At 40.7% G+C, this 12,217-nt stretch overlaps 1 protein-coding gene across 8 annotated transcripts in view; it reads right to left on the bottom strand.

The window, feature by feature from the left end:
* CHD7 (chromodomain helicase DNA binding protein 7) overlaps positions 1 to 12,217 on the bottom strand; it is a 186,714-nt gene that overhangs the window by 84,949 nt on the left and 89,548 nt on the right. The gene's annotated exons all lie outside the window — the stretch shown is intronic.

Raw genomic sequence — 12,217 nt, forward strand, 5'->3', positions numbered from 1 at the left:
GATTTAAATGACATGAAAATGACACATTAAAAGCACATAGCCAAACTTCATGACTCGCGATTCGTTAAATTTCTTGTACTAACATGAAATGCAGAGAGTGTTTATCTTAAGTTACTGAAGCTTCACGTTTTCACATTTTCCTGAGGAACAGAAAATCCAAACAGTCAAGCTGGTAAGTCTTGCAGATTTCTGACATTCACAAGAAGTGCATCTAGAGATGGGCTTAACACAGTAGAGACCATTAACAGTTAGGATGAGATGTTAACTGGTCAGCCAAGAGCAGAGTCCACTCCAAACCAGGACAGGGGTAGAGTATCATCTGCACTACAAATTACGACATCTCGTGAACCTTTGTAGTTCAGCGAAATACTTTAAAATGTCATATCTTCAAATGTCACTCGGGGTTGGGTTTGTTTTTGACTTCTTCATCTGCTTCTCCAGACACTGAATAGTAAGTATAACAGAAACAGTAACAATAATGGCTGCTAGTGGTTACTGAACAGTCTTACTATGGGCCACGCACATGCTAAGCACCTGATACCCCTGACACCGTTCAACCCCCACACCAGCCCCAATCAGGAGCTGGATATGGGTTCTGACATTCAAGGATGCAGTCCTATTCCCAAGAAGTTACATGCCTCCTGACCATACCACTTCCAAAAGGTGGGGGGAGAGGGGGTAGAAGAGCCCAGATCCAGGTCTGCAGAGGACTCATGAGTAACCCAAAAGCTGTACTCCCCATCAGCAAGGTACTATAAATCAAATTCCAGTCCGAATAACTGAGCATCTGTTCCAGGCCATGCACTGAACTGGGCACTTTCAAGAATTAGTTCACCTGAATCTCACCAACAAAAATGTGGTGATCTGCCCTCATCTTTCGGAAAGGAAGGGAAGTCTGAAGAGGTTATGTGATCACCCAAGGTCACACAGCATGAGACAGAGCTGTGATCTGAATCTAGGTTTTCTAAACCAGTAAACCAGTATTCAGGCTCTGTGCTTATGAAATCTTTTTTTTCCCCCCTCTTCTGAAATCTTACATATGGGCATCCTTCTAGGAAATACTCCATGGGTTTCATTTGATTTCCCAAGTATCCAGTGACCCCCATCCCAACATTTTAAGACATTACTGTCTGAAAAGAAAGTGGGCATACTATCCCCACTACCCCTTACCGTGGTAACTTAAGAAACCCACATTCAATTCTCCCATCTGCACTGGTGCAAGAGACTGAGCCCAGAATTACAAGGTAAGAAACACAAACTCTAGTCTGAGTCCTGCCGTTAACTCTACTATCAATGAAAAATCATTTCATTCATCCACGGTTCATTTTCTTCATCTGCACAATGAAGGGGTTCGGTCAGATGATTTCCAAAGTCTCTTTTAAAATTCAATGGTATTAGAAAATCTTAAAATGCATATGGCCTTTTCCTAGTCACAGCTAAAAGAGGATGAACCTGCAGAAGATTAAAGCTATACAGAAAGAGAAAGAAGCAAGAGCAGAAGTCTGAGGAAAAGCACACGTTGGGAGGGAGTCCCCGCGAGCAGGTTCCCACACAGGAACAGCACAGCAAGCCAAACACTCAGAGAAGTCACCCTCTGTCCTGCCTTTCCCCCTCACACACACACTCAACACACATCAACCAAGGTGCCGCCCATGTTCCCATTACCTGAGAATTCACAGCATCTGATTTAACTGTGTGATTCAAATTCAGCTGAAGTCTAGTTAATTGTTACCTATTATTTCCAAGGTAAGGAAAAAGGAAAAAGCCTTTTTTTTTTTCTAAGAGACTTAGAGGTCAAACTTATTTGGGACAAACTATTTTTCAGGAAATGGAAGAAAAAGTACTTCCTGGAAAGGGATGGAAAGAGAAAAGTCCACCAGTAAACAAAGCTTCAAGCATAGAACGGTGAATTAATCCCACGTATGCATACCTTGCTTTAATCTGCATGGCATTAACCGCAGCAACAAAGTGCCAGCTTCTAATGAGAAATACCTGGTACACATTCATGAACTCGATAAAGCACAGAGCATCTAATACAAAAAGACTGAAAATTTATCTACACATTTTAGCATACAAATGATTTTAGATGCTCCTTCCGGTAATAAATGAAGCCATAAATTAGTATCCCTTAAAATTTTTAATCTTCCATAAGAAGGAAAAAACATAAAGAGTAAATACAAAAAAGTATTAATCCTGTTTGATATGCAGCAGAATTATGTTTTGGTACTATATGAAATAGGGTGAAAAAGGTGCTCAGAAATATTATAGTGTTTACCAGACCCACATCTCCTTAAATCTTTTAGAGAAAAGCTGTTTTTGTAAACATTTAACAAAGAACAGATGGCCTGCCTTAATCATGTGGGGGAAAAAACCTGGAGCTCACAGTAATACCCTGACAAAGTCTCCCAGGCCCAGCCGTGCCCCCCCTCCCCACGCATGGTACAGTCTTCTCTAATGCTATTTAATTTTACAGCGGACATTTTCCCATCAATTCCCACTGCCTGACAGGTAATCAATGCCATTAACATCTGATATTACCATATAGGGCACTGCCAAAACCCCTCATTTATTAGAGCAACGTGGAGAATGTTAGATACCAAAGGTATTTTTAAATACACACCATAGGACTTTGCAGTTGACACATTTTCTACCGCAATTCCATGTGCCTGTTGGAATATTATGGGATTTGTAAGGATGGTGCCATGGACTTCCAGAACGAAAACAGCATGACTAATATTTAAACGGTAAACAAAAATGATTCAAGGTGTGTATACGTGTATCTTGTCAAAAAAATTACCAGAACCTAAAGATAATCACTTTTATCCTTAACTCCACTGTTCAAAATGTACACACCAGGCAAACACAGAAGCAAGTCACCTTATGTAAAACCACAGAATAGACAAGATGCAAAGTTAACCAAAGGAGGGCAGAGATGAAGAAGTGAAGGCAACCCTTCTTTCACCTTCAATCAAACGAGACCCAAAGTATTCAGGAGCATTCGCAAGAAAAGGAGAAAGTACCTAAAAGGAAACTTTTCATTTACCTCAGGGATGCTTTCCATCCAACATTCATCAGCTTGGCCTGGCTTAAAAGCTAGTTTACTCATGTTTTGCCTTAATTACATCCGTAAAGCCTCAAAATGGTAGCAATGTCAAGTAACAGGCACGAGCCACGTGAGAGTAACACTGCAGTGTTTCCAACAGGTATAAGCTCTGCAAACTAACAATGTTCAGTAATGCGGGACAGCGAGGGCAAAACATTGTACTTACTGAGTGATACAAACAAATCTAAAATCGAAATGCTACTTTGTAGTAACGACATCGCACTTCTGGGAGCATGTCCCTTCCCTGCACATTGAGCCAAAGGGAGGTATCTGTGCTCTCAGAGAACCTGAGGTTCTGGGGGAGAAGCCGCAGGCCACCCAAGGCTAAAGGAACGACAGATACAAACTTAAAACATGCTAAACTATGATTTCAATGATTTGTAAAAATACAAAGTGTTCACTTAAGATTGCAAAGTACTATTTGCTTCCTTTTTAGATTTTGGTTTTGGTTTTTGGTGGCTTTGGAAACACCTCTTTTATTGACGCGCTTCACTTTTATTTTTCCAGTATCACTCCCCAGGTTCTTGGTCCCTTGACAACTCTTTTAAAAAGGAATTCCAGTATGAAAACTGAAGCTCAATCTTCAGCCAAAAGAGCACACAGGGTGCACTTAGCAAAGGCTCCGTGAGTCCTGTTGAACCACCCTTTTCTTGTCAGTGACACTGAGAAAAAGAAGATGCACTCAGTATCTGGTGTCCAATTCATTTGTTCATTCAACAAATATTTAGGGATACAACAGTAAACAAGCCAGCCACGGTACCAGCGGGGGGAAGCAGGGCACCTGACCTGGGCTGACACTAAGGGGGCTTCCTGAAAGTGGTCAGCCTGGTGCTGGCCAAAGGTCACTTCTTCCATGGGCCTGAACGACAACTCATGCCTGAGATCAGGTGACTGAAAGCATATATAATGTATGACAAGCAAGCTTGTGAAGCCCTGTTTATGGAGGAGCAGACAGGAGTTTCAAGAGTCAAGTGATACACTTCTCAACTATGACTATTTGATATAAAACAAGTATGAGGCCCCTGGGTGGTTCATCAGTTAAGTGACTGCCTTTCGCTCAGGTCAGGATCCCAGGTCCTGGGATCCAGCCCCACATCAGGCTCCCTGCTCCGTGGGGAGCCTGCTTCTCCCTCTCTCTCTGCTGCGCTCGCTCGCTCTCCCGCTCTCAGTCTCTCCCAAGTAAATCAGTAAAATCTTTTTAAAAAAATTAAAATTAAAAATAAGTATAAAAATATTCTTCAGATGACAATTAAAGGTTGGACTATTTTCTGCTTGGCTAAATTTGGTATTAGAGTCAGGGCCTTGAGGTCAAGCCTTTAAATGTCAGTTAGTTTTATTCAGCTCATTCTTAATTTCCAGGAATAATGATTTATTGAATGAGTACCTTTATGAACAAAAACACCCAAATGCATAATTATCAAGTTTGTGAGTCATATGAACTGGAAAGGCAAGATGTGTAAAACAACATTTTTAAAGTTTTGGATATTAAAAAGTTGTACATGAAAAGATGACTCAGGTCACATAAGTTTAGAGAATCCTGGGCTAACCAAATAAGTAATTTTCTTTACTGCAAAAGTTCCAGCCCTTACTACCTTGAGTGGCGGATTAATGTGCAGGGTGCTCCTAAAGGTACTTAACCACTCCATCCTTTTTTTCTAACTATACCTTGAATAAAAATGTTCTTCAAGATACACTTCGGATTATACCAATACAGCTAAAGTGGGGAAAATTCATCTGCTTCTCTGGGGTGGGGAGAGTATGTGTGCGCATGTGTCTATGTATCTCAAAGAGTGGTTATCAAATATTTTACAATATAGCGTGTAACTCTATAAACAAAGCTAATTTTATATAAAATGTGCTCAAACGCTGCACTGAATTGGCAGTTTCTTTTATGCTCAATTTAAGTCACGGGTAGGAATAAAATAGGAATATTGGTATAATCATATAAAGACGACTTGTATAATTTTTGTTGGATAGAGTCAAAATAATTACCGAGTTAAATATAATGAATGTTGAGTCATCTTTATGAGTGCTTCAGAACCATTAAATTTTAGAACTGAAAATTTTAATTACTGCTGAAATATCTCATTTAAAAATCATCTGAAGGCATTTCCAAAACTTCAGTTTTCTGCTTGTGTTTTTAATCCACCCTTAGAATAGACGTGTCATACAAACAAAATCTTAAATAGCTGCAAATTAACATGAACCACTTTAATGGCATCTAAATTATAAACACATTTTGAATATAAGTGGAGTCCAAAATAATGAAAATAAAGAGCCAAGCAATCATGTTACATTTAATATTAAATAGTTCACACTGGATACTGAATACTGCCCATCCTCTATGTAGGAGTAAAACTATACCACAGGAACAGTCAGACTACATCTCTCATTTGTAAGGCTCTCCTGTAGTGTTTCTACAGTCACTTTAGCTAGAGTAACAGAGCAGTGAAATTCCACCAATGCTAAATCCTTTCCAAGTGTCTGTGAGACCCTGAGCACAGCAGACTCCCTCCCATTGGACAAAGGGGCATCTGTGCACCATACCTCCCTCCGGGCCACCCTATCGCTGCCCTTCTGGCCATCTCCCTTTCCCTGTCTCTGTTCTGTGCAGGCGGTCACACTCTGCTGGGAATGACCCGCAGAGGCGGGAGGTGGCCTCAGGGAGACAGGGGTTCTAGTGCAGGCTGGAACCCTGCTGGGTACCTGCAATGCTGCCTCCAGCTGGCCCCACTCAGGGTGACAGGGAAGAGCATCAAGGAATAGCCCTGGAGTTAGGGGAGAGACAACAGCATGACTGACAGGAAGTCCTGAAGCCAGCCCTAGACACGATACCAAATGAAGTTTTTCAACCATGTACTATACAGTTACATGTGCATTTCAATTCACAACCTTCTTCTCCTTCAGTGCCTGTAATAACCACATGAGTTTGCCGAGGTGGGTGACATTCTTGCTTTTTTATAAATGAGGAAACTGCGGCTTCAGCCTTACTTTTAAGAGCCTAACACTAATCTACAGGTTAAAATGGCTTTTAATTTACTATAAAATTTGGGACTTCTGCCTTCAAAGGATTAGAAGAGAGCTCTAGTTTAACTCTGAACTAAAGCTCTGGAAAATCACTAACTTTTCTGCCCAAAGATAAAAGTGTAGCTAGGAACTGGCATTCAGGTTGCTGCTCACAAACATTATCCCGTTTGAGCATCAAAATCACTCTGTCGGACAGAAGCTGAATTCAAGTCAATCAATCTGCTTTTTTGTCACCGGGAATGAATGGGGTTTTCGAGGAACAGGAAGAAAATTAGCCCACTTTCTGCCCTGCTCTGAAAATTTTCCCAAAGCCACTTAAAAAGAATAGCTTATATGATTTAAAAAAAATTCAATCTACTATATTTCAAGGAATCTAACACAGTTCATTTCCCCAGTTTGGTAACACATCACTCTACTTCTTAGGAAAAGCACCAGGTGAAGTAATAGGTTTGTATCTAAGGACCACGTACTTGAAATAACGTGTTTATACAAATGCGTGCATGCCCCCCCGCCCCGACACACACACCCTAGGGCATAGAGTTGAACTGATGTAAACTGAACATACTTTTGATGTACCTCCACTGCTTCATAAATGCTTGGAAAAATTAGCCTAATTGTTTATACAAGACTTGAATTATGTTTTTACATGTGTTAGCTTTCCAAAAAGTATATAGAGGTAATCAGACTGCATTCCTGGTCAGAAGACTCTCCTATCCCTGAAGTTCTTCTGGTAAAAGGAAATGGAGAGGGAGCCAACAGAACCTACTGCTACTCTGGCCAGGGGAAAAACAGAAACCACTTCAAATTTAACACACTCCAAAGCCTAACACAATAAATGGTGAAGCGCTTCCCAGGTCTCTGGGGCCACAAGCACGAGGGTGCCCCCACCCCCCAGGAAAGCAGGCCTGCCTCCCCAAAAAAACTACACCCAATTCCCACAGCAGAAATGCCCAAAAAAGGCAGGGTATCATGGTGCAGCTGACTTACAACAAGCAAACTTAAATATACACCCGTTCAAAGAGTCTGACACAGTCATACCCTCAGCCTCCTGTTCTGAATTGCTCACAGTTCCTCACTGTGTAAAACATCAAATATCATCAAGTAAAACATCAAGTATTATCTTTTACCAGACATTACTCTCTAGAAGTAAAAGTAGGAAAGATAACGAATTTGCTCAGGGGCCTTAATGAGTTCATTTTATTGCGTCTCCCTTCCTTCTTTTTTCTTTCTTTTCTTCACCTCTTTGCACAGTGTTTTCCTTAGCAGGCTCAACTCAGTAAGTCTCAGTGAATGAGAAGCTACAGAACAAATCCCCAGTTCACAGGCGTTTGTCTTCCTTATTTCAAGTTAGCTCTCAGGTGCCTGCAGTTCTCAAAGAGGTGTCTGGGGGCTGGAATTTGGCAGCAGACCTCCAGACCCAAAGCAACCCAGCTTACCTGGGATCAAACTTAGCAAAACACAAAACAGTGCTTCTAGAGTGGGCAACTGTTCTGCAGAAATAAATCCTATTCAAAGACACTTAAGGATGAAGACCAAACTTACATACTAAAATAGTTAAGTTCACTTCAGTAACTTTTTACTGTACACGAACAGTGCACTTTGCTGTCACTGGTATACCCAACAACAAATTTGATTCTTGAACTGGAAAGGTGAAACATATGCAGTTTGGCTCTGGTAAAGCAACTGATACCAAGTTTGCATTTAAGTTTCCACCACTCTATAAATGTCAGTATTACATGTAACTTATTATGCTATTCCTATGAATTTAAAAAGTCAAACTCAGTAGACTGAAAGGAAGGTGTGTCTCTAGCACTGGCCAGTCCCAAGGGTTCATGTAGAAATGGAAATAGAACAATCTTTGAGGGGAAAAAATCAATTTATAAGGAGGTCAGTGATAAAGCTAATTTATACACTCCAGGCAGGCAAGTTCTCCAGAACCCAGAGACTGAGTCTAGCAAATTCAGTTGGCTATAAATGGCTTAATGATAAACTACTTTGGTCCTATAAAAATTTCTTCACTTTTTATAGGAGACAGAATCCTAAAATGGCTGAAGGATTTCCACCTTCCGGCTGGAGAGGGGATCTATGTCTTCCAGGCAACAGAATATAGCAAAAGTCATGGAACTTTGTAGTTGTGATTAAGGTCCCAAATCAGTTGGTTTGAAGTTACTCAAAGGGTAGATTTTTCCTGGATAAGCCTTGCTTAACTAGGAAAGGTTTGTAAAGAGGATGTGGGCTCTCTATGAAGGTCAGAGACTCTCTGTTGCTGGCACCCAGGGAGCAAGTGACCAGAGTGAGGGGGCCACAGTGGGGGAACCCAGCATGCTAAGAAACAGCAGGCAGCCTCTAGGAGGGGAGCGCAGCCCCAAGTGACAGGCAGCAAGAACTGAAGCCCCTCAACGTACAGTCACGGCAAACAAATTCTGCCAGCAGCCAGAATGGTCTGGGAGATGGATTCTTCCTCCGTCGAGTCTCCAGATGAGAACACAGTCCTTGCACCTGACTGTAGCCTTGCTGCAACCCCGAGCAGAGGACCAGTGAAGCTGTGCTCAAACCCTGACTCACAGAAACTAGGAGATAAGAAAGGGGTGTTGTCTTATCCATGAAATTTGCAGTAATTTGTTACACAGCAATAAACAACAAATGACCCCTCTTCTCAAGCTAGACATTGATCCTTCCACATAACAACAGACAGCACCCTTTGTGTGTACCTTTGTGAAGCTGCCACTGCAGCTAAGGCTGAGAACTTTGGTGCCAAGCACTGTTCTGGGCTCACAAGCACCTTGGGAAACTACCCCATCCAATTGCACAGGAAAACTAAGGCACACAAAGAGATCAAAACATTTGCCAAAGTTCACAAAATGCTGGTTAGAAGAGGAGTCAGGGTTAAACCCAGGCAACCTCTCTGCAGAGCCTGCGTCTCAGCCATCATACCAGCTGCCTAACCCCTGACGCTCCCACACTCCAGGACGCAGGAGGATGAGATGGCAGGAGAGCTGGGAGTAAGGTAACGATGGGGTGGGGTGGGGTGGGGTGGGGTGGGGTGGGGTGGGGTGGGGTGCAGAGAAGGGAAGGAGTGTTGGGGGCACTGGGACCTGCTCAGACGACTCAGAGAAGGTGGCTTTTTCAGGAAGGCTGGAGCCCAACACTGTTTCACAGTTAACTGCCATAGAGATCATCACAAGGATTTTTCTAAGAAAACCACTCCATTTCAAGTAAAAAATGTAAGAAACTGCACTACAAACAATATTAAAGGTTCCAGATATTTTAAAAGAAATTTTATTGCATTTTAGAAACAGTCTGTTTAACACTTAAAGGGGATGGTGTCCCGATGACTCCTTCCAGCTGGAATTACACATGAAACAGAAGATACCAAGGCAATTAAGTATTTTATAAACACTGCTGAGGGGTCAAAAAGAGGGAGGTTCATTCACTGACTAATAACGCAGTAATAAACAAACAGCAATGTTATGCAACTGAGAAAATTATTATAATTGAATCTACACAGCTGGGCAAGAACAGAAGCCTGGTTATGTATATTAAGCTCACAAATGCTTTGTGTGGGTAGGTTTTAGTTTCAGAACTGTTTCAGATTTGAGTCCCTTTTATAAAGTCAGATTTTTTTTTTCTTATCTGAATACAATTCCGTAATTACGGCTGTAGAACAGAAAAGAACTTAATGAACTGCCCCACCAATTTTTGCTCTTCTGTTTATACTACAGAGAAATACGTGTGTACATAGTAATTGGGAACTTAAACTTTCTTGAGATGTACTCATTTTAGATGAATACATTGTACCTTGTTTGTGCAAAGCAATATGAATAATGAATGACTATGACTCCCTAGCATACTGGAGGGAAAAGCCCAGAACAAAGTAGCTTTTCCCATTTTAACATTTAGTTCCTGCTGTGTTCTTGGAGTTTCCTTCACACCTTGATATCTTCCCCTTTGCAGAAGATGGGCAGAGAAATACTGCCAATTACCATAGTTAAGTTTACACAGATGTGTCACAAGAGAGTGACTTCTATATTTCCCTTGAATTGTTAAAGTCACAGCATTTAGATTAGAGAAACATTATTACTCTCTTGGGTTCAAGACAAAGCTTGGTAAAAGTCCACCATCCTTCCATCAATTAAATGTAGTTAAAATGCAAGCCAAAACAAAGCAAGTTTCTTTTGGGAAAATATTCTAGCTAGGCATTATCCTTATTACTACATGGCATTTTTTTCCTTAATTAAGTGACTAAATCTGAACAAATCACTGATCTATGTCAAGTTCCCATCTGCATAAAAATCTAACTAACTTCAAACACAAATGGATGATTAGCTAACCATCAGGGCAGAGGTACAAATGTATCTTCAACAGGCACACATTTTACATCAATGATATCTATTTTTATGAGATAAAAGTACTAAAGCTTTAATGGTGGCAATTAAAACAGCCAAGAGTTTGAGTAGCTCGATGGCTGAGTCACAGACCTTTTACCTATAATGGGATCCATTATATCCCTGAACTCTGTTTGAGGGAGTAAAAGAGGAACAAATTTTTAAATATGGTTATAAAACAGCAGTACCCTCTGAACTAAGCTGTTTTAGTTTAAACTGCCGTTTGATTTACCCTGTGTCTTACTGTCAACATCCACTCAGCAGCCTTCTTTATAGTTCTTAGATACTTGTATCTATTTGAAAATATTTGAACAATTTGAAAATGCTTCAATGAGGCTACTATGTAACAATTTATATTTAGGCAACTTGTTTCTACTTTAACTTTTTATATTTAAAAAATCCATGTTTTGAAAATGTGTAACTTGAGATGACTTTTGACAAAATCCTCATTTGTACCTAAAATGTCAGTATTTATATTTTAATATAAATATAAATTGCACTTTCAAAGTACAATTCAGAGGGAACAAATAATTAACTATTCACAATAAGATGGTGCATTTCAGCAATACAGAACATCCACCAACAAAGGAGTGGAGATTTTTCATGATATTTTATAACATTACTATTTCAAAGTATTAGGATAATAAGATCTGTGGTTACAAAACATAATAATCATATGTCTGCTAACACTTCTCTAATTCAAGAACCTAAAGATGTTCTCTTTAAGCTTCTCTTATAGCAAACTCAGAAATGTAAATAGAAATGATCTTAGGAACAGCCTCTCAAGTTTTTGTATCCGTTACCACCATCATCTCCAGGGACAGCTGGCAAACAGGAAACAACATGCAGAACGGATTTACCTCCAACCAGGAAAGACCAAACTAAGAGGGATGGCGGGGCAGCCGGAGTGGTCGCGGCCCAGATGGCCAAGGTCCTCAGGGTTATGCGGGTCCGCAGCCCCCACTGAGTACGCCAGCATTAGACAGAGAGCGCCAGACGCGTACTTGGGCAGATTCCTTTCTGTGCTAGCAGCTCTTTTTAGACAGGTTGTCAGAAGGAAGAACAGCAGGATGGACCCAAGGATTCAGTATTAGGGTTGGTGTTTGACCATTTACTCTGTGGGGCTTTAACAATCAAGTGGGAAAACAGTCATCTCAAGATCTGTGAGACGGACAAGCCAGACGCACTGATCTATAAAATCCCACCTAACTCCGCAGCTCGGGTCTGCTATTACAGCCTGACTTCAGTCCTGCTCAAACCACAGCTACTGCAACTTGTCTTTTAAAAAAGAAATGAGTGTTTGTAAAGATGGACCTAGAAAACGAAGATGGTTTCAGAAGGAAATATTAAGAGAGTTTCTCAGATAAATACAAAAAAATGAGTAAAACCGATGTGAAAACCTGCATTAGCCAGCACAAAATTAAATAAGATAGACCCAAATTACTGTAACAAAATGTTGAAGTGTACAATTTCCGTTCCTGTAAAAAAGGGAAACTCTCAGAACAGTATTCCAATACTAGAGAATCTCATTTCACAGACATGTAACATCTGCTAGGTTTTCCCGCAGTAAGCTTAGCTTCTGCTCAATCTAACGGCCCTAAAGTAATGTGTCTTAAACATCTCCGTCTGCACAGAATAATAATGTTTGGAATACAAAATGCATTCATGTCTGCACACCTCTGAAGCTGAAGATCCACACCAA

Source organism: Mustela lutreola, chromosome 3 (assembly GCF_030435805.1).
Source record: "Mustela lutreola isolate mMusLut2 chromosome 3, mMusLut2.pri, whole genome shotgun sequence".
Classification (NCBI taxonomy): Eukaryota; Metazoa; Chordata; class Mammalia; order Carnivora; family Mustelidae; genus Mustela; species Mustela lutreola.